Below are 23,102 nucleotides of genomic sequence, written 5' to 3'. Positions count from 1 at the left end.
TTGGGAGACTTATTTTCAGCCCCCTTGTGATGGCAGCCTCGATGACTTTAGGTAAACCGTTCCTCTGTTGCTTTTCCCTGCTGAGACTGTCAGCATTTTAGGACAGGGACCGTTTCTTAGGTCACAGGTTCACAGTGCTAAGCACAAAGATGCCTTGATCTCGAGAGGCATAAGGGTGCTAATATAATACCAGTAAGGAAAGAAAGGTGCTCCCTCCCTCTCCTCATCTGAAGCTGGGCAAGGAGTGAGTTGTGTTCCTAAGAGGCTTGGAAGCCTTAGTGTTTGCTAAGCGCTGAACTTCATGCTATGAAATAGGCAGGCAAATACAAGAGCCTGCTTGCCTAGTTAACATCCAAGGTAAGAAGCAAAATGGGTGCAAGCAAAACTTCGCTAGGAAAAGTAGAATAACCTAGTTATTAATTACGAAACGTCAGCAAAGGATGATATCTAGAGAAAAAAGCTCCCTTCACTCCATCTCACAGCCCAGCATCATGCAGATCTCAGAGAGGGGAAGCAGTTTTTCCCAGTGTTTTCCAGCTTCATTGCAGCACTTGCCCCAGGCGCAGAGTACCCAGACAATTTGGTCCAATTTGTAATCAAGATGCATCAGACTTCCCCGTGGTCTCTTCAGTCTCCCACGTTCCAGGATGAAAAAACCTCTAAGTGCAATACTAGAACGAAAATGGCTCCAAGGCACCTAGGTTAGGATGAATGTGCTTTAAAAGCATCTGTTAACTCTGTATCTCTTTCCAGCAATAAAAATTATTTTATGCACTGTCTGCAATCACCAGTTTTAGGGCTTCAGTACCTTGGTGGATGGACAGAAGGAAGCCTGGAACAGGCAGAAGGGAAGACAGCGCATAGCACTACACGTAGCCTAAGACATTTTGCAGTAATCAATTAATCTGATAGTCTTCTCACACTTCTCCCCAGAGTGATGTCTATGTAATCTTGCCTTTTCAGCTCCAAGTATTTTCAATTGACTTCCTCAATTGTTTGTTCCTGGTGCCCCCCGCCACCCCAAATCAGCCAACCAACCAAGCAAACCCATCCAAAACAGCTCCAACCATCTCATAATCTGTTTTTCCTATTGCCGCAATTCCCCCCATTCTCCCTTGTAACGTAAAAACAAAAACAAATAAATAAATCCCATCTTAATTATACACCAGCACACGAGCAGCACAAAGGAGCCGTTAGCGTAAGCAGCAAAAAGCCCTAATTCCATCAAGTTTTCCCAGGGCCCTCCGTGGCGTGATGCTGCCTCAACGAGCCGCCTCTCCCCCGTCCTCCCTCCGTCCCCTGCATCCCCTGGCTTGTCCCCAGCACCCAAGGGTGGCCTCGGCTCTCCAGGCCACCCGTGGTCCCGCAGCCATGGGGTGCTTGGGGTGGAGCAGGCACCACCGGCTGGAGGCGGTGGGGGCTGAACTGTTGCCATTGGAGATGGCGACAGATGCTTCCTGGTGGAGGCTGCGGCGGCTAATTCAGGGCTTTGTGGTTTGAGACTAATCCCAATTATTTCCAATTAGGAGATCGCAGTGACAGCTGCTCCGAACAGAGCCCTCTCTCACGGCAGAGAAACCTACCTCCGCTTTCAGCTGGGTCTGGGTACCTGCATTTCGAGGACGAGGCTCCCCGTGTTTGTTTTTAATAACCTCTTTTTCCTCCACCCCTCGCTAAGCAATTCTTCCTCTCTCCCACACAACGCCACCTCTCATGAGAAATTTGGCGGTGGAATTATCCTTATCTCTCCTCTACCAAAACCCATTCGTTTCCTCTTTTCTGTATGCAGGGTTTCATTTTCCCGCTGTGCTGTCCAGCTCCTCCATCACCTCTCCCTGCCCTGTGATGTATGGGCTTTCGCAGGCAGTTTTGGCCTGACCCAGCCAGCCAAAATCAGAGGAAAATCTGGTTTTATATTGCCTGGGGAGCATTCATCACAGAAAGTGTCTCATTTAGGGAAATTAAGGATGAAGGAAAGGGAGAACTAGAAATTTATTCTGGTTTAGTGTTAACAATATATCTATCTACTGCTGTGTTAGGGGCTGATATTTTCTCTCCACTTTTCTCTTCCCTCTCTCTTGTCCAACCATATCACATAGTCTGGCTTGAAACTGCTGGCTGTGGTAGGGGAGTGCATAGGACAGGAGGGAGATGCTGACGAACGAGACACGTCGCTCTCCATTTTATTCCATAGCTACTCAACAGAGGCAGATCTAATCCTGAAAATACAAACCAGGCAAATCCTTTGGAAGGAGAAAGGGGAGTTTGCGGGTTCTGGATTTGTTTATGATTTAGCTAAATCCTTGTTTGTTTGGATACTGAGTCTGTTGAATTACAGCAGGGCTAAGCAAAGCAGAGGCAAACCCTGAAGTGCTCCATGCAGAGCCCTGGAGAACCTCTTCAAGAGGCAGCGACTCAGAGCCTGCTGCTTGTGCACTCCCTGAGCAGAGGGATGGGGATCTGTTGCCCTCTTCCTCATCTCCCTTTTCTGTTGCCCGTCCAAGATGCAATGAAAAGTTCACGCCTTCCTCAAGGAATATTTCTTCATGACCTAGCAGCTGAGAAAGCCCTTTCTCTTTTCAGGGAAGGTTTCATTCGACTGGTTTGCACCATGAGCACTACGCAGCTGCAGGGAGCTGTAGGGCAGCTGTAGGGCAGATAGGCAGCCGGGATTTCTTTCCCCACTGGAGCAAACCCCTGCTGGAGGAGCCCAGGACCTCTCTCAAGAAACGGCTGTCCTGTAAGTGTGCATGCACCCAGAGGGGACAGCACGGGGACACTACCTGTGCTGAGAAGGTGACAGCAAGGGGAGGCCAGGCCATATTCATACAGGTGTTGTAAACAGTGGTACTGAGCACAGACCTCTGCTGTACCAGCCCAACTCGTTACCCAGCTTAAAATCTGCTGGCTTCCTATCCGCTGACATCAACAAGACCATGGTCCTCATCATGCGTGCCATTCTCCCTGGGATCCAAGAGGCAAGATTTTAGCCCACGAGATTTTTCAGAGGGATGCGAAGTACTGAAACAATGCTGTATTTGGATGACAGTGTTGTCTGTTTATCTATGTGGAGCACTTAGATACTACAGTAGATAAGTGCCTTGTAAATACAGATAAATAGATTAGATTAGACCTTGACAGTGGTTCATGCAAAAGGCATTTTTATGTGCAAAAATAGTAACATTGTAGAAAAATAGCTATTATTTGGAACCTTGGGCTACAGCTTCCATAATTGATATTGTTGAAGGAAAAAGGAAGCTAATGGAGAAGAGCTGCTGTGACTGCTCTTTTGTCATTGACTAATTCTTCCAGCAACCGAAGCAACATTACCCAGCTCCCATTTAGGCCCCGATGTGAGTGGCCACATTTTTCAAGAGAGCACAGCTCGATGAGCCCCGAGTCCTTTAGAAACTCTCCATGCGTGTACCGCAGGGCACGGACAAGGGATGGAGAGTGCTTTGGAAAAAACACCCTATCTTCTACATGCTGGCTTCTTTGTAATATGGGCGACTGCATAGCTCAGAGAGCAGCCCCCAGATCTGTCACCACCGAGGGTCTGGACTTGGGACGTGTCCCCCGTGGAGATATCCCAGTACCTGGCAGGTGCCTCCAGTGATGTAGATTCACGTCTTTCTTTGCTACATAGCCCTGGTGTACTGCAAGTGAAGGAAGCCCTGCACCCCAATTTATCCACGCTAAAATTAAAGATTAAAACACAGAAAATAAACATTCGAGTGATCTAGGAAAACCTGAAACAAGCAGCGGTTTTGTTTCTCAAACAAATCACAATTAAGTAACAGCACTGCTCCCTCAGCACCACTTGCCCCCGTTGCATTAGGTACCAAGCCCAAGTGCTTAAAAGCCAGGAGATTAATAATTAAAAGCATCATACATCTTTTATTGCCTATAGAAAACATATAAAAGGTGAAAACCTGGCCCATCTGAAGACAATGTCAAAATTCTCCTCGACTTTAGATTAATTTGGATTTTACCTAAATTGTTTTGACAAATACAGTGAAATGTGTCATAAGACACCTCACTAATCTTAACAGTGACCCAAGAGAGATGAGTATTTCTAGAATTTAACAGAAACCAAAGCTTTTCTAAAAATAATTTAAAAAAAGGAATACACATATGAAAGTAATGTTGATTAACAAAAGAATAGTATTATGGAAATTTATTATTTTCTGTAAAAATTTACACGTATTTGCCTATCACAAATGCGGTATTACCCCATAGTAATGGTACTTGGAATTACTTTAACTAACTAATCATATTTTCTACTTATGAATATTCCTTAAATTAAGATGTTTGTACATCAAGTTTAACACAATAAAAATATCAAATAAAAGAGGAGGAAAAAAAAAGGAAATAATTCACAGGTTAAGCATACAGTTGTTTTGCCAAAATAAAAAGTGCACTTCTTTGTACTCAACTTAAAAATAAATTTTTATTATGTGGGCAGTATAGGGTTTCAGGAGTCCTTAATCATTCATTTCCTTGCTTTTAAGTGTGAGGGTTTTGCAAATGATGTGATAAGTAAGTACATTGTTGTCACTTAGCAACCTTAACTCGTTTCTGAAGTGAGTTGTTTGTTTCTATAATAAATGAGACTCTCAGATACCATGGTGATGAGCATAGGAGACCTTGTATGCTTAGACAGAGTGCTGTCTCCATAAATATTGCATGGCTTGGAGGTAGAAGGCCCTCACAGCAGAGGAGTAGCTCTTCCCTCTGGTCCGCAGCATGGAAACCCCATCACTGGCTCTTTGGGCTCTTTATGAGGAGCACCCGAAAGTTGTCCTGAAGACAAGAGTCATGGTCCTTTCAGGCAGAAGACCTGGGATGTGGGCTTTGGGTGCAGCTGGAGGTCACCTCTACAACACGCAGGATCTTAGATGTCCAAGCATGCCTTGATGAGTTTGCAGCCAGCTCTGAGATGTGTTCATCGCTGTCACCAGACCTCATCGTACAACCTTGTGCTTTGCATTCAGCTCCACGCTCTGAAAAGTTTTCTTCTCTCCAGGCAGTCCTGCTAGACCTGCACTGGGCCTTCTCTTGGCCCCTAATTACTCCTTTACGCACTTCTTCCAACGTAACATGGCTATAAAGCCGGCTTAACCAGCTGGGGGAAGATTGCTGGCCTCTGGGAAGCCTGCTGTGATAAAGAACCTCCGGAACGGTTCCTGCAGCTGGGAACTGATGCCAAACCTTGAGGGCTGTGTCTGGGGAAAACAGGAGAAAGACAAATAGTATGGCTGGGATAGAGCAAAATCCCCGACATCCTCAGCTTTCGGGATCTCTCTCTGGAGCACCAGGTTTCTGGGAGTGACTTGAAGCAGAAAGGTTAATAACAGAAGTCATAATATATTCTAGACAACTCTTTTGCATCCTAAAACTGCATTTACTATGCAAGGCTACAATAAATCCCTGGACATACTCTATCCTACTTGAGTTTGAGAAAAATCCTCCTGATTTTTCCTGTTTTTCTCTTCCCTCAGTCTCAGTTCCTTCCTTTTTGTATTTCCCGATCTTACACACGATATATTTGTGTTGTTGCTAATGCTCCTTGAGTTTAAATTAATCTTTTAAAGAAAGATGAACCGCATGAACTTTCTTTTGTTTTTAGAAGTCACATCCATATTCATAATCCACTAATCATGTTTGATAAATCAGAATTCGTTGTGAAACATACTAACCCTTCATGTTGCTGCAGTTTTTAATCTTGTAGGAAAAGTGATCATCTGCGCGGTGCATTTGAAGGGGCTGGGCTGGGCTGTCTGGGGTGTCTCATTGAGTCAGCTTCTCTGTTTGTACAATACAGCTTGCGCTCCCGAATCTAAGCTATCATCTAAAAACATAATAAAGTCTTCAGTAAAAAGAGGAATCTTCCCAGCGCGGGACAAACACCGTCTCAGTGATGCTGGCCTGAGTCTGCAGCTGGTCTGGAATAGCAGCTCTGGGCCCTGCCCTCATTTCGGTGGTGGAGCCATGCTGCAACCTTGGGCTCGTACTCTTGCAGGTCAGCAATGGTACGTATTCCACTTGCAGTCAAAGAATCCATAGAGGGATGACTGTAGAGATCCCTGGGGGTCCATCGTAAGCAGTGACTTGTTTAACCTGGGTGCAAGTTGTGGGTAAGAGCGGGAAGATGACTTTTGCCCCTCCATCACTTGCACAGGAGCGTGCACGTTTGGTTGTTTTCTAAGTATTTACAAACTAGGAATTTTTGGCAACACCTAGGTAAGTGTGAGATTACCTGCATCGCTTTTTTCTTTTTTTTTTGCATCAGTGCATTTATCCTGATCTTTGCTTTAGAGAAGGAGGGGTGCAGACCCTCTCATCTCTTCTGCCTGCTACAAGAGCACAGCATTTTCCCCACTGCTGTGGGGCAGCCAGGCTGAGACAAGAAGCGAGCAGCCCTCCGTGGGGAAGGACAGGGACAAAGTGCAGAACTCGGGACCACAGACCACCTCCCGTGGTGGTGTTAAAGTGGCTGGCCCCAGTCGTTGTTGGTGGAGTTGCTGTGCTTTCCACCCAGCCCTGAGGTTTGGGCTCCCGTGCTCTCCCAAAGAAATATAGCTGTTATTTGCTGAAGCAGATTCTAAGACTGCCACGCTTAATAATTCAGTGGTGAACTTTAGAGCTGAGCGCAGGCTGAAAAATAACTTGCTTTAGTAAGTACAAAATCTCCATTTCTGCTGCCTTTGCTTCTCCCTCCCTCTCCCACCCCTGGCCCAGGCAGCCCCTGCAATCCAAACCCTCGCCGTGAGCATGCGACGGAGCCAAAAGGAAAGGTTCCAAAAATCCCCCTCCAAAAGGGAGGGAGATTCATTTCCTCTCTGCGGGATGTTTATTGTTTTTTCCTGCTCTCAGCGGCCCAAGGTCTCTGTCGTTTTACATGATGTTTTATAAGGGAAACGGTTCTCGTAGGCACCGATGAGTTCATCCGCAGAGACGCGCGGAGCCTGGAGATTTAAATTTATACCTCCCCGACGCCGCGGTAATTGGGGCTCCCAGGAGAGGAAACCCTGACAAGTGACACAAATAAACCCTGCCAGACCCCTCTGCAGACCTGTAGCAGCAGTAACCTCAGGAGGGTTCCCATGATCGAATTACCCTTAAACAAATGCTTCTGCAGTAACTGAGGAGGCAACTGCTGAAGGTCAGCCAGGTGTTTATAGACCGTGTTTACCAGGTTTATTTCCCAGCCCATGAGTTGCAACACTGGCAAAATGGAGCTGGAAGAAGGTAAAAACCTAATTAAAACTTGTTACTCCAATTGTCTACGAATGCATTTATTTAGGCCTTCCCTACCCCTGTAGCTATTCAGGCATAATTACACAAGTGCCGTTTCCCAGAATATAAATGAATAGTATAAAGTACACACATTTTCTCCCCTGTGAATTGAAATTTGGCAATCTCTGTGGCACTTGTTTGGGGAGCTGATGAAAACATCCCGAAGATGTGTACATCTCAGTGGAGAAGAGGAAGGTATGCTATTGATAGGCAGCTAGGTATGGACGTATGGATATATCAACAGATAGAGCTATAGAAAAATGAGGTATAGATTTGCTTCCTTTCTCCTAACCCTTTGCAGTCAGTGCCTTTTTGTTTGGAGGGAGAAATGCGGTGCATTGATGCAACCAGATCTTGACAGCCGAAGGAACAGTTATCCTGAAATTCAGGAAGACCTGAAATTCAGAAAGAAATTCAGAAATCCTCAGCAGACCCATTTGCAGCCCCCCTCGTGATGACAGCCTGTGTGATGCTGGGGCAGCCCCTTGGCCGCTTGCTCCTGGCTTTTTATTTCTTTTTTCACCTTTTGTCTGATGAGATTGCAAGCTTCTTAGGGAAATGACCTATTGTATAAATATGTTATCTCCATGTAGGAGGGAAAATAATTAATATCGATGTGTCATTTAAACAGCTGGGAGGGAATGCGTTTCAGGTGCTGCACTGCTTCAACTGTTCATTAAAAGACAAAAAGTCCCCACAGCTGACTCACAGACTGCTGGCGTACCGGTTCTGGGTTGACCGTGCACAGAAGACAGACAGCTCCTTCTGGTAAAAATGGTGAGGAAGCCAGAAGTTATGGATGTAATACAAAAATCATGGGATGAAATTCTCAGATTGGGTAATGCAGGAGGTTCAAACCTGAAGAGCAAGGGGCTCTTTGGTATCTTTCATTCTGGATTTCCTCCTGGAGGCTGCTGGTTTTGAGCTGAACAGCAGCTAAACGGAAGTGTTGGCTTGCACAGAGCTCCGCTGTAAGCCCAGTGCCTGATAGGATCTATAAGCTTGATGGGACCCTGGAAATTCAGAGAGGTTTTTATTAGAAAGAATTAGTCATGGTGTCAAGGGACTCTTTCATTCCTTGCTTGTTTAACTGTACGTAAATTGTTTATCACTTAGTCATTACCAGCTCACATTCCTGGATCTAGCCCTGTTGACAACTTGTCCCTTGGGGTTTTGTTGCAGTGCAGACCTTATCCTGGCCCTGCATCTCCCTGCCATATGTCTTTTCATGTTGCTATTTGTGAGCTGAACTCTTCCACAAAGCTGGAGGAAGAGCTTGGTCAGAGAGTCGCTCTCCCAGGAGCAGGAGACATCCCGTTGACCACTCAGCCCCAGCGGCTGTTTGCATCCTCCCCTTGAACGTTGGCTCTGCACACCAGCAGATGGGAGGAAGATCTCCTGCTCCAAGCCCTGTGTGCCTGGACCCAGTCTCCCAAAGACACCCATCGAGTTTTGGGGCAGTCTAAGCTGCCCCAGCAGAGGTACCTGTGGTACCACGCAGCACGTGGGCAGCCCAGCAGCTCGCCAGCTCCAGCGTTTCCCAACATACCGAAGTTTTCCTAACGCGCCAATTACTCGGTGCCCCAGGTCATCACCGCGCTGGTGGTAAAATCTGCAGTCACAGAGCTGGACTTTTCTATGTTTCCCTCGGCTCACAATCACCAGAAGATGATTTAATTGCATGAGAAAATGTTCTCTTTAATCTCTTAGAATTAGTCATCTCTTCCTCACTCATCTCTCTATATTTTTGGTTAGAGAGACTGAAAATCTTAATATATCAGTGACATTTATAACACATGTTAATATTATAAAACGTCAGCGCTCTATTTGCAGAAATGAATACTGATGTGATGGGAGTGTTTTATTATGTCAATGACTTTTATTATAAATATGATAAAACTGTGTCATCTTTTTTTTTTTTTTTCCAAATAAAAAATAAAGCCACCTAATCATTTATCTCAAGGTTACTGCTCCGCTACCTGTTTAATTTATCCAATGGCTCTGTTAAAAAAACACACACCCTGCAATGGATTTTCACATTGTGTGGTCATTTGATGGATGTTAGCATTTACCTGCATGTTTATTTAGGATTAGAGAGTGATTATGAGTACAGAAATGGGGCTAACATAGAGGCTTCCTACGGACAGAAAGCCAAGAGATGAAACCTAGTTTTGAGTGACTAATTAATTATTACCAGAGGGTAAAAGGTGGCTTGATATCATGATGTCTACCTTGCTTTCTCCAGGGTTGCTGGCTCCTGACACTGCCATGCCTTAATTCTGCCAGCCCCATGAGAAGATGATGCTCGTGAGATGCTGACCCCTTCCTGCTGGTGCCCTGCCTGAAGATCTCCTGGCCCTCGTGTTCACTGCCAGGCCCACGGAGTTCGAGAGGCTCTGGGAGGTGTCTTGGACAAGCCCATTGTTTGGGCTGTGACACCATGCTGCCAATTAATCTTAATTAATTAATAAATCACATCTAGCATTTACTGTTGTGAGTAAGCTCAACTGTTCACAATAGGTAGTTGCACTGCCAGCCCCAATAATCAGGTGGCAGATTCACCAAAATCAAGAGCTCATTGTAAGGATGATGATATTTTATGGGAAAGATGAGTAATGAATGGGTGTTTGTGTGCATTTCTGCTTTGTCTCCTTGACTGTTTAAATTTCCTTACTAATTTTTGTTTTCAAATTGCAGGCCCCCAAGAATCATGTTTACAAGAAATGAAATATTAATATATTTAGAAGAGAAAAATCGATTTGATCTGTACAAACTATCGTGACTGCAAGGGCTGGGTTTTTTCAGAATACCAAGCAATGCCATGAAAGTCCCTCCAAAGTTGGAAGCAGCCATAGTGAGCTGGCACACGAGTGGTCCTGAGCTCGCACACAGCACCGCGAGGGATCTGTTCCCCAGCAGAAGAAGCGAAGGGAGGAGGACAAAGATTACAGTGTTAAGATCATGCTGTTGCTATGGTTAGTAGAGTGAAAGTCTTGAGGATTTTTTTTTTATGTATATATACTTTTTTCTTCCCCCCATTCTATGTGCTAGTGTTCCTGCAAAGGGAAGCCCGGGACTGCAGTCCCCGTAAGAAGGCCATCTGTTTTGGTTAGCGACTTGAAGGAGGTCAGAAATGGGCTGTGGAAGCCGACTGTCACAAAACGTCACGCAGCAGATAATAAACCCACAGCGAAATTTAATGTGTGGGTGTTTTTCATGGAAAGCATCTCAGATCTCTAGAGAGACACCCGGTCTGATGCGCTGCTGCTGCTGAGACCTGGCAGAGTCGTCGCGCGCGGTGCAGGATCTGGCCAGGGGGCTGCGGGGAATCAATGACAAGCCAAGGAGCTTCCCCAGATGCCACCAAACCTAATGGCAGCACGGGGCAGGGAAGCTCCCTTGCCTGCTGCTTGAATGCAAAATGTCTGCAAGGTGGCTCTGCTCAAGGGCTCACTAATTTGTGCCGGGGGGCAGGAGAAATAACTTTCTGCTGGTGTCCAGTTCGGAGATTTCCCGGAGGGGAGGACAAGAAGAGACCACCCCAGGGCAGTGGCAGTGGGACACGGTGTGTTTCATCCTGGCAGTGCCTGTCCCATCCCCTTGCCAGGCAGCACGAGGGCTGCCGAGAGGCTGCCTGGGTTATTAGGCTGTCTCAACAGCGTGTTTGTGATGGTTCCCCAAGGACTCCAGTCTGAAGTAGCGGAGTCGCGCAGCCAGAGAAGGCTTCTGCCTCCCAGAAGTGAGCTACAACAGCACTTTAGCTGGAGACAGAACAGCTCTTTAAAAAGAAAATGCCGCGACTCCTCTTTTAAATGTTCCACTGGGCTCTCGAGGAGCTTTGCAGCCATCCACAAGGCTCTGAATGTTAAGGATGCAGAAACGAGTCCTGCTAAATCACAGCGGTGCCTGGCTGGTCTCCTACCAGCAGCAAGAGAGCACAAGGTGTCCTGTAGTTGCAGGCAGGACACAGGAATCAGCTCATTTCACAGATTTCTTCACCATGTCTTTATTTTCTTTACTGTTTACTCTCTTTTCCCGTTCTCAATCCTTAAGGGTGAAAGCGGACACCTCCTTCCCTTCCCCTCCCAGTACCAGGGGTTATGGGGAAACACAAAGTAAGGAAATCATGGCAGGTTATTTACCCCTTGAGGAAACGCCCCGTTGGAGAAATATAAATCAGATTTTAATCAGGAGAATTCCTAATTAAATCTACAGGAAACCCTGATCCTCTTCCATGTACTCTGCTCTCAAGCAAGCTGCTACTGATTTTATATTGGTGTGAATTAATTGCTCTCACTATAGACTTTCATAGAGGTCTTATTAGTGGCATTCAATATATTCCTAATGAGCAAGGTCTATCGAAACACCCTTCTGTATAGCAGCCTATTGCACTCAGGGGGTTAGAGATCCGTAGGAAAGGAGAGTGGAGATGAAGGTCCTGAAGCACAGGTGGGCTTGTGAGCCTTCGGAGAGCTCTGGCACAGGCTGCTGAGATGTTGCTGTAGCTCTGACTGCAGATGCACAGCCCTTCCCACCCCCCATACACACACACACACACACAAAAAAAAAAAGTATTGACGCAAAATGTGGGAGAAAGGAAGAGAATCTGCAAATCATTTTTATTTATCTGAATCTATTGATGTGTCTGTGTATCCATATCTAGCTGCCTACCCACCCGTCAGTGCATTTCTTCGCCATCCTCCCACGGACACTTGTCTGACTCCTGCCCCTGCAGCTGGTGCGTGCCAGGCATCTCCTGACCTGGGCTGGCTTTTGCCTGCAGTTCTCCTGCAGGTGAGTTTTTAGAGCTTCCACCTCCTCTAATCTTGTGCTTCAGGAGCTGGCTGAAGGAAGAAATTCCCTTCTTCATGTGCCGGGGCCACAGGGCACAGCCTGGGTGGTGCCTGGGAGAGCAAAGCTGGCCACAGGTCGCCCAGGAGGTGCCTTCACTGAGATCTGGAGGGAGAAGCTGGGTGTGATGGTGCATGTAATGCCAGCAAACCCCGGGGAACCTGAAGCAGGAGAGTGTCTCCGAGCTGCTGTTACTCCTGAGTATAGCAAAGTCTGCAGTTGAACGGCTAAAAGGGGAAAGCTCCAGCAAAGGGAGGAGATGGGCTGAAGGTGAAGGGCTGCCGTGTGAGACATCAGTAGGGATGAAACCATTACAAGGAGAGAAAAGAGAGTTTGGGCATTAAAGGAGGAATCAGAGGAAATGTCTGAGGGGCCTGGCTGCAAAGGCAAAACCGCCTAACCCGTGGCTGGTAAACAGAAAAGGGGTGGGTAGGGAATAGGGCACCACAGGGGCTCAGAGAAGGGTTGGCACCGGGGGTTCAGAAGGAGGAAAAGCTGCACAGAAATGCCAGAGAGAGGCAGAAGCAGTGGCCTGAGGCAGAGAAGAAGGGTAAGGGATGTAGGACTGCAGCTCTGGGATGCGGGATTGATTTACAGAGCGAGGAGCGGCCAGCCAAGGGGAAACCCTGGCATGAAGAATTCCCATGAGGGGGGAGCAATGCCATGGGCAGGGACAGCAGCCAGGCCTTGGTGCTCTCTTCCTGTCACTTTGGCACTTTGCTCGGATTTCACCTCCATCCATTCCTTCCGCAGCCACCTTTCTGAGTTCTTTAAGGATGACTCATTAAAATAACAACAAGGAAAAAAAAAAAAGCCAAAGAAAAGCAACAGCCACCTATTTCTGATCTAAAATGAAAGGGCAAGCTGTGTTTTCTATTTGGTCTAGAAAATGCCTTTCAGAGCTCAGCTGGCATTTAATTTGTTTATTCTTTCTCAGGACTCTCGCTCGCCTCTCCCTGCTCCTGTTTTTCACAGTTGCTCCTAAGTGGAAGGCAAAGCCAATAATGGCCAGGCTGGAGTGAGCTTTCAAACCCACAACACTGGAGCAGGTTCAGAAGGAAACAAATGGAGGCTGCTCGGGCATCGTTTAGGAAATGGCTGGAGACAGATGGGCATTTGGAGCTGAAACAAGAGCGGGAGAACCACGGACTTTGGGGCAGCAGGAGGGTTTTGTGCTGCTGCAGGGCAGCTGGCAGTGCTGGCTGGGGGTGGAAGGGGTGCTAGCAGCAGCCCCAGCTGCCCAGGGGAAGGCTGCCCTCCTCCTCATCATCATCATAACCTGGGCAGGGGATAGCAATTCACGGTGACAGCTTTATGAGCAGATCTGTGCGCTGCGGTGATGAGGCTTAGCTCCTGAAGAGCTCCAAATGGGACTTTTAGAGGCTCTTAAACCAGCTGTGCGGTGTTTTCTGTTTCACAAGACCAGGTCCACTCCAATTTCCAGTGTGAGGACCTGCATGTGAGTACGCCTGTGTGTGTGCCAGTGCTGGAAGGGCTGCAGTGCACTAATGATGAGGTTATTAAGTGGAGACTGCTAGGGCTGAGGTGGCAGTGGAAGGTCGGGGCTGTGTCCTAGCAGTTATCTCACCACGGGAGGTGCTCGGCTTCCTGTATCCCAGGGCAAGTCAGCAGAAAGGCGAGCATGTGTATTTAGCTACAATTTCCAGGTGGATGCTGAAGAATACAGACAATAAATAAGATGCTGGAGACCTCCATCCTCTTGCATATATATATGTAGTATGTGATCTGAGCCTCCATGTCAGTGTTTTCAGTCACACCGGGGAGTTTACCTGCTGAAGCAGAGCAAAAAGACATCAACCTTCAGAGCTAGAGCAGATCACTTAGAGATGGCAAATAAATGCAAAATATCTTCCTTCTTCACCTGGACAAAATTTATTCAAGAAAGGACATATCTGGAGAAACCAAAGGAATGCAGTCAGTGTTTGACTCCTGGGGGCACTTTGCAAGCCAGCCATCTCTGATATCCCATCCGTCTGCATCCCAGTGTTAATTCTGGGAGTCACCCATCACTTAGCCAAGCTAAGCCACACTGCAGCTCCAGCCTGTCCCCGCTGGCAGGGGGCTCGGCTCTCTGTCTTGTCTTGCCTCTGCCTGCCTCGTGGCACGGATCTCTGCAGAGCGGCCAGGCCGCCAGCAGCTCTTTCTCTTTGGGTTTGCACAGCCTTTTCCTTGGGATCCAGGGGACTTGTTTGTATTAACGTAATTGGCAAACACATTGTTCAAATATTAGCAGTGGCAGCAAAACCATTGTGCGGGAGTAGTCGAGGCAAGCAGCCCCTCCACTCGCAACAGTTAAAACCTGGATGCTGTTGCCAGGCATGTTAGGCGCTGAACGCGATCCAGAAAAGCCGTCCAGCTCTGGAGTTGGCTGAGCAGCTCCAGTCTTAGTCATTATTAATGTGACTGGGGATAAAACTACACAGAAAGCCACTTTCTGCAGCCTTCGCATGTGGTGAAGCACTTGGCGTTATGTTCAGCCACCCCTGGTGTGCGGAGCGAGTGAGCAGGATGACAGGGGCTGTGCTGAGCATCTTCAAAACAAGAGGAAAATGGTAAAGGAGAATGTCCTAATGGCTTTGCCCTACCCCACCGTTGTGTAAGATGTGAGGAAGGAGGTTTTCCAGGCACTTGTTGAACAGGACTTCATGGGAAATGTTTATAGTGGTGAGCTAAATTCCACAACACGACTGAATCAATGGCATTTTATGCCAGGTACAAATTGGGTCAATATTTTTATGATGATGGCCTTCATTGATACACTGCTTGACTAAAAAAAAAAAAAAAAGGATATAAAGTGATCATAAAGTTCAGTTTATGCTTAAACATATGGACATGTGAATAATGCAGTTCCTATATGACAATAAAAAGGAAGGGAGGAAGGTCTTTTGAATTCTTTATTGATGAATTTAATGTGGTGGGACAATACCAAATCAATGGCATGATGGAGGGGCTGGGGTTGCCAGGCCCACGTCTCTGATTTGGGCTGGTCCTACAGCTGATGAAAGTGAGAATTTCAGTCATTAAATATCCATCTCCCTCCTGAGACTGTGAGAAAGAAAAGTGCCAATAGGATCACAGAGATCTCCAACTCGCATTCATTTACAATGGAGTGCCAGTGAGAGGCAGCTGAGGAAAGCTGATGGATGAGGATGCTGAGGATTAATAGGAATGTACTTGCATATCACTGCCCCTATGAAAAATCCCAACTATCTCTTCCTTCTCCCCGCTATCCAACAGTACCAGCTTTCTTTGGTCTTTCGGGTGAATCCCTATTTCTTAGAAATGTGAGTTAAGGGAGAGTCATTTTTGTGTAAGAAAACATGCAGTGTTTTTTTTTCTGTAGGTGAAGCTGAAAAAAATACCCCAGCATAGCCTGAAGATGTAAAAGAGAGAAGACACATAAACAAGAACTCAGAATGTATTTATAAAAACCTCATGCATTTTTTTCAGCTATTCTCATGCTGTTTGAACATGTAAAGCTGGGCGCGCTCTGGCTGCAGTCGGAGTATCTCCTACGATAACTCTGTTGGAGTTGAGACGAGCTACATAAGCAGACAATTTGGTCCATAATTTTTCCTCATGATCAGCGATTTAAAAAATAATCTCTGAAGGCAGTGGGTGTTTGAACGCTGTTATCTCTGTTCATGCTGATGCTTTCCCTTACTGCTCCTGAACCCAGCCTGGTGCTGCTCGAAGCCCCAGCAATATTGCAGCCTGGAGCCTTGTCAAAGCACCCTGACCACACTTCTGCTTGACTTGGCTGAAACTGGACTACAACACGAATAAATCCCTGTCCTCTCACTTTTCCAAACCCACAAGGAATAAAATCTACCCAAAGTTGCCTCTGCTTCAGCTGTGTAACAGCAGTGCCATGCCCTCCCTTCTGCTATGGGGAAACTGAGGCTCAAAGGTGACATCTGTTTTGGCAAACAAACTAAAAACTGATCTATAATAGGGTTAGAGATGTGAGCCCCAAACCATATATCTTGCCCATTCAAGTAATTGTCTTCTAAACACCAGTCTTAGGCTTTAACCAAAAGTCTGTCCTTAAATGAGAAGCGAGCAAACTCTGTGGTTTCAGCAAAGTGTTTCTGTTAGAACCAAAAAGCCCGGAGCTTTTGGTACATTACTGCATTCATTTAAAAACTGTTAAAATTAATGGGAAAGTATAAGAAAACAAAAATCATTATGGGAAGCTTTTTCTTTTAGTATGTATAAACTCAAAGAGATTGATGTACTGATATTTTTTCTACACAACCGTTTTGTTAATGAAATATTTTGTTGCTTATTTACCTTTACAAATACCCAAGGACAGCTTCACCGCAGGCTTTATGTTATTCCCCAGCAAGCAGGAAGTTTGTGGTTTTAGGGAAATGCTTTTATTTAACATTTAAAACAGAATGCAGATCTGATTCACTTGCAGCATTTTGTTCCAGTATGATATTTCAATAGATCAATAGGATTGATAGCATGAAAAGTTAAATACAAACTCAATTTTGTTGCAAAATAATTGAAGGATAGTGTGAAAATGCTCCAAATTTTATTTTAACTCAAGATCCTCCAGATATGGCAATTCATTTCATGATAATGATATTTTGGGGCACATTATTCTCTCCCACGGGCTTCAGAGTAGGGCTTATACCTGTCTACACCAAAGGAAAATTGGAAGCAATTTCTGCAACATCGATATTTTTCAGCTGATTTTTTTTTTTATTTATTTTGATAGAAACTGAATACTTCTTTGCAAATATTTTGATGGAAAATCCCTAACAATCTCCCACAATTCAATGAACTCAATTGGATTCCTTAAGTCACAAAATCAGAGAATCACGGAACCACAGAACGGCTGGGGTTGGAAGGGACCCTAAAGGCCACCCAGTCCCAGCCCCCTGCCGTGGCAGAGATGCCATCCACTAGGTGAGCTTGCCCAGAGCCTCATCCAGCATGGCCTTGAACACCTTCAGGGATGGGGCATCCACAGCTTCTCTGGGCAGCCTGCTTGCACCTGTGCCCAAGGGAAATCTTTGCATTTCGTAGTGTTCTTATTCTGTTTGTATCGTCCTCGGTTGTGGCCCTGCGTTGCCTCCCATTTGTGTGGTTCCCACAGGTGACTGATTGAACACAAGTGTCATTTTGGCTGCTCCCCATTCGTATCTTGGCAGCTTAATTTTGTCCTGTGGATGGTGTCCTGGAGGGGTTCAGGGAGAGGAGACAGGAGGGAACCTTCCGAGGAGCATCAGTTCAGGTTGGGTGTCCATCCAGCCTAAGAATGGCACTTGTCACCTCCTTCCCTACCCTTAGACAAGTGAGAGCTGTCACATTCCCTGCCAGCACTCTGCCACGTATCCTTTCAGCCTGTAAGTACTGATATAACTGTGACAAACACATGCTCACAGGAACAGGATATGTGAAGATGCAGCTGCAGATCCTGGACCATTACTGATGTTTCCAACAAGCTCCTTCTATTATCCCTACAATCTTTCTTCTTCACTCCCAACCAACCATGACACGGCTGATTCAGCCACATGGAATTAAACACACCTCACTCCCCTTTTTTTTTCCCCATTACTTGTATTTCAGACTGAGTTTTGATGAGCTTTAGGTATCTGTCCTTATATGAGGCAAAGGTTGTAAAATAACAACGAGATCCCCAAAGTACTGATAGGATAATATGTGGTGAGAGGAAGGTACCAAGGGGAAAAAGAAGCAAGGGAAAATATAAAGAAAAGGTAGAAAGGAAAAAGGAATAATGAGAAGAAAAGAGTGACAAGAGCAGAAGGGGAAAAAAAAAAACAATGTAAAATCAAAAATAGGGGAAAGGCCAAAAGGCAAAAGGGTAGATGGAAGAGAGAAAGGAGATGAATGGGTGGGCTGGAGGAAGGCAAAGGAAGGGAAAAGCTGAGTAAGGAGGGATGAAAGAACTCCAGAGTGATCGGTTCTGCAGGTGCATCTCAGCAGGTTGCCTCTGATCGGCTCTCTCAGGGACACAGCATGTTACCTGGACTAATTTATAAAGGAAATGAAAAGGAAATGGACTTGTTATAATGAACACCATTAATTCACCTCTTCAGACTTCACTGTTTGAACAGAGAGTATCAAACTACTCAATTGTCATTTGTCTATTCCATTCTTCTCTGTTGCCTGTTGGAAATGACTGGTGAGCACATACGCCCCCGAATGGCTGCACAGCCACTAATTAGCATATATATTGTTTGTCCTGGTACAAATTTATAGCAAACAGCAATATTTTACACTCCAGTAAAGTTAATAAATGAGGCTTTAGGCTATAAAAATTTCATGTTCTTTTGTGCAAAGGTCAATTATAAATAGTTAAGCACATATTCATCCAAAAGCTCTGGGCTCCAGCACTGGAAGAATAAAATATATTTTGATCAGTCCACTTGCCAGCTGGACCCATGCCTCTCGTGCAGCCTCTGAGACACCTTTCTCCAAATGGCCATTCAGTTGTAGAGTGCTTTTGGCCATGAGATGACTGAGGTCACGCTTTAGCTTATAGGAGGAAGATGCTCTGAAATATTAGAGGTACACTAGGATCACACTGAGCCAGGCTAGCAGAGATTTTAATGGTTAGAGTTGTCTTCTCTGAGAAGTTCTGGGACTGCAAAATCAGATGCATACACTCAACAGTGCCGCTGATGCTGTTAAGGACAAAAAGTCCTTAGGGAGAAGCTAAAACTAAGGAATATGAAAGCCCTTCCTCATTTTCCATATGCAATAAATGTGGGTTTAAAGATATCTTTTATTTGTATTACGGGAACACGTAGGAGCTGCATTGTGCTCGACGCTATAAATATATAGAAGAGAGGTGGCCTGTGTTTTAAAGGGCATCATCTGCATATGAGTGATGGAAGGAGAGGTTCTGCAGTCACATGCGTTATTACTAATATAATTCCTTTATATTACAGCTTCAACAATAAGACTCTATCCTGTTATATGGGGTCATATGTGAACACAGATAAAGACAGACATGTCTCCTCAGGACTGAGAGCTTATAAGGCAGGGATCAATGATGTGGATATCTTATTTCCATTGCAGGTGGAGAGGAAATGCATTGGCATTTCCTGCAACAGCCTTCTTGAGGTTGGAAGTATTAAATCACAGAAACTTTTTGAGGGATCGTGGCGAATCTGGTCTGTGACAATGTGACAAGGAAATTGAATCAGAGGACATGGAGATTATAGGATAGACTAGACTGAGCAGAAGATGCAAGCAGCTGCTTACTGGAAAGAGACACCGTGAACAAGGGCATCTGAAGACGACACCGCAGGAGGTAAGGAATAGGGAAGTCTGGAGCCCAGATCACGGAGGAAGCGGTGTTAAACAAACTGTCACCCAGCATTTGTCATCAATGTTAACCTGGTAACCAGGCAACTGAGAGATATGTAAGAAGCTCACTGCTTCATCCAGAGTGAAGGGATGTGTTTGGAGGAGATGAGAAAGGGCTTAAGAGCTCTCTGATTCACGGGATCAGCAACCCATCATCAGGGGCTGTCGGGCTGGCAAGCAGGACACACTCGCACACATGCTGACTTTATAGGATAGATTAAGGGTGAGGCAGGAAAGCATGGAAATGAAGGGAAGAAATCAGCACAAATGGGAACTGTACCAAAGAGCTGAAGCTTCAATTATTGCTGTCATTAGTTACCTCTCAACAATTCCTGTAGTTGTCCCAACTGCAGTATTTCACATTGGTTTACTGCATTCCCTCCACCTCTCCATGGCTGTGCATTCAGTGCGTCTCTGTGAAGCTTTATTCTCAGCTACAGGACATATTCAGCCCCACGTATCATCCCTCCGCTGCCCAGAGACCACATCAGACACCATCAGCTTCAACAGAGGGAAGGAGAGCCACCAGACACCAAACAGCAGCAGGGGGGGATGGAGGAATAAAGATGTTGAAAAGAACTGTTGACATCCAGAGACCGGTTTGTCTTTGCAGACAGGAGACCTTTTAGTTGGACTGGTTTCATACAGAGAATGGTTTGAAGGTCCTGTACAAGAGAAGAGAAGTTTGGCAGGGAACAGAAAGCTGCGTACAGGTGAGATGAAATCAGGAATGCGTGGCACATGAAGAGACATGGAAGGGTCTGGGGACAGAGGAAGGGGTTTGGAGAAGGGGTAGGGTGAAGGGGGAGATGAAAGGGTTGTTAACACCCTGCGTACATCCTGAAAGGAGAACGCAGCACTCAAAATTTGGCTTTCCCACTCACCCGGCTGTGTGAGCAGAGGGTGTGCAGAGTTCCTCAGTGCCGTGTCTCTGTGCAGAGCAGGAAGGAGGCACTCTACACACCATGGCCTTCTGTTATGGGCTTAATGATAAAGTTGGCTGAAGCTAAACTATTTTCATTATAACAGCCTGTGAATTCATTTCCCTGCATTTCAGCCCAATCCATTTTTTTCTGCTTGACATTAAGGAAGCTCTGCTGCAGCAGGCAATCCAGTAGAGAGCGATAACAGGATTGGAAAGGAGAGGCGGTCACCCAAGGTCAGCAGAAGCCTTTGGCTGCCAGTGCCAGGGTGGCTCAGCAAAGGTCACCGCAAACGGGCAGAGACGTCTGTTTTGCAAAAGGCTGCTCAGCACACACAGTGGGCCAGGCCCAAGTCATCGGGGGGGATTCAGGGATGCATCTGGCACCCAGAGAAGCAAGGGATGCTGATGTCTGCACTTGGTCGGGAGGAGACAAAGCTCAGCAAAGAAGACAATGCAGCTGTGACTGTCATGTTGGCTTTGCTTCATTTACGGTGCCTGTTAATTACACGAGGCTTGTGTTGGGAACAGCTGGCAAGTTCCATCCTTCTGTCCCTCTGCATGCGCTGGGTCGGTTGTGTTCTTCTCGGGATTTAAAAGTGCCAGGACTGGGAGGGATTTGTTAACTGACTCTTTGCCACAAAGGTGACCCAAGTCAGACCCAGGAGGTCCATGGAGCTGGATGCCAGTCAGCTGGTCCTGACCTCTCTTCTTCGTTCCTCTCTTTGTGTGTCCGGGCACCAGTTCTCATTCTGCTTCTGGTTGTGCCACTCCCCAGTTTTAAACTGAGCTGTGAAACAATTTCATCTCAAACCATACAAGCTGACCAAAGGAAAACAAGGAAGAAAATAATTTCAGATATGGCTGCTACAAACCTAGATCCTCCACATTGTATATAGTTAAGTGTTTTTGCCTTTTAAAGGGTTGGAATTGCTAGAGCCATGGGGGGAAACAATTCAGAAGTTTAAGGCACAGAACTTTTGTTACTCCCTCTAACTGAGGAGAGGTTATATTTGTTAAGCAGTGGTGCATTAGTTACAGGAGGGCTCACTTTCAGAAAATGTCTACACAGCTGTTTTCAGACATAACTCTTGGGATTTAAAAAAAATTAAATAAAGTTTGCTGAAGACTTTGAATACAGCCTGGATCTTATTGTATAAGAGCAAAGGATTGCATTTCCCCACCTGAGAACAAAATCTAGTCTGGAAGTGCTGTTCTCGAACAAAAATGACAAGCCTTGTGACAGCACGTCTCCTTCACAAGGGAAGTTAGCAGAAGTCCTGCCAGTTTGCTATCCTAGCAAAATGAGCGGAAATCTGCCTGAAGAAATCCAGGAAAAATGGGTATAGTAATACCTTGCATTAAGAAGAGTTTTGGATGAGCGTGGCCTCTGATTGAGAAGAAAACAGCCATAGGACTGTCCTCTAGTGAGACAAATTCATGTCCAATGGTTCTTGGTGTCAGCCAAGGTGTCTTTAAACTTGCCAGTGATTCTGTGGGTGAAAGCCCTCCCCTAATGTTGCAGAAAGCAGCTGGACACCAAAATGCTGAGGGCTGGACACTGCTGTAGCAAGGACACAACGAGAGAAGCACCCTGGGGGCAGGAGGAGATGTCAGAGGAGGGCAGCCCTGCCAGAGCACCCCCAGCTCTGCTGCTGCCATTTCACCCTGCAAGTGAGGCTGCAGGCATGCAGAGGGGGCTGGAAGCAGCCTGAGGAGTGTGAGAGGGGTTTCCTGTGACCCACAACATCTCCTGTAGCTCCAACTATGCCCGTCTGGCCGGTTGATACAGGTTAGCTGTCCACTCTCTCACCTGGCTATATTAACCCCTCAGGAGTTCAAAATCTCATATAGATTCAGAAATTTGGAAGCTCAGGCTGTTCTCATCGAAGCTTTCAATGTTATTATCTCTGCTACTCAGAGGTAGATTCCAAACACCCTCAGGAATTCACTTTTAATAAATGGTTGTGGGGCGAAGAGGTGGAGAGCATCCAGCACAGCCCCTGTTATTATACTTTCCCCTTGCTCAGTGCAGCTCTTGCTCAAATATTGGAGCCATAGGGGGCTGCTGGTGGTGATGGGAAGCTTATTACAGTTCATTTCTCATCCAAATTAAAATCAGCACATTTGGTTCAATTTGCTGGCGCTGACTGAGCGCTTTTGCTGGAGCAGAGTAAGACCAGTGGTCCTTGGCAGGGACAAATATGGGAGGTGGACACTAGAGACTCGCTACCTGAGAAGATAGAGGATCACTGATTGCAGAATTAAAGCACAAATTACCCCCCTCCTGTTCCCACCAAAGTCAATAGTCAAGCTTGGGAAGCAATGGGACTGCCTTCAGACTGCAGGCTTGTGAGGATGTGATGTAGCGAGTGCCATCTACATCTGGAGAAGGCTAAAGCAGGAAAAAACCTGCTAGTCCTAAGTCAGTTGGCAATAGGCAAGGCCACCTGAGTGCCACAGCTTGGCTGGATAACTGAAATGTTGGTCAAACCGTGTCTCTCCTGGCAGCATACCTCCCCTGAGGCCTGGGCTGCTCCCAGGTTCCGCTGGGCCCCCTCGGGTGTGCTGTACGAGAAGCAGCGATAGCACCCAGCTGTCTGCCCCAGGCACAGGTCCCTTTCGGTGGACAACAGCAGCTGAAGGCAGTTTCCCCACTGCG

At 46.2% G+C, this 23,102-nt stretch overlaps 1 long non-coding RNA gene across 10 annotated transcripts in view; it reads left to right on the top strand.

Annotated features, from left to right (window-relative positions):
* LOC106037071 (uncharacterized) overlaps positions 1-22,829 on the top strand; it is a 146,914-nt gene extending 124,085 nt beyond the window's left edge. For 3 of the 10 annotated variants that reach the window (XR_001207812.3, XR_007159314.2, XR_001207810.3), the window contains exons 4-10: positions 2,584-2,740; positions 5,825-6,032; positions 7,931-8,076; positions 9,545-10,274; positions 11,963-12,093; positions 13,088-13,609; positions 19,228-22,829. This is a non-coding gene — a long non-coding RNA (uncharacterized lncRNA). The remainder of the gene's footprint in view (positions 1-2,583; positions 2,741-5,824; positions 6,033-7,930; positions 8,077-9,544; positions 10,275-11,962; positions 12,094-13,087; positions 13,610-19,227) is intronic. The other 7 variants (XR_007159311.2, XR_007159325.2, XR_007159320.2 and 4 more) reach the window with 6 other exon arrangements.
* The last annotated feature ends 273 nt before the right edge of the window (positions 22,830-23,102 follow it).

Source organism: Anser cygnoides, chromosome 20 (genome assembly GCF_040182565.1).
Source record: "Anser cygnoides isolate HZ-2024a breed goose chromosome 20, Taihu_goose_T2T_genome, whole genome shotgun sequence".
NCBI lineage: Eukaryota > Metazoa > Chordata > Aves > Anseriformes > Anatidae > Anser > Anser cygnoides.
Note: the sequence above shows the minus strand (reverse complement) of the source record. Positions and strands in the feature narration are given on the sequence as shown.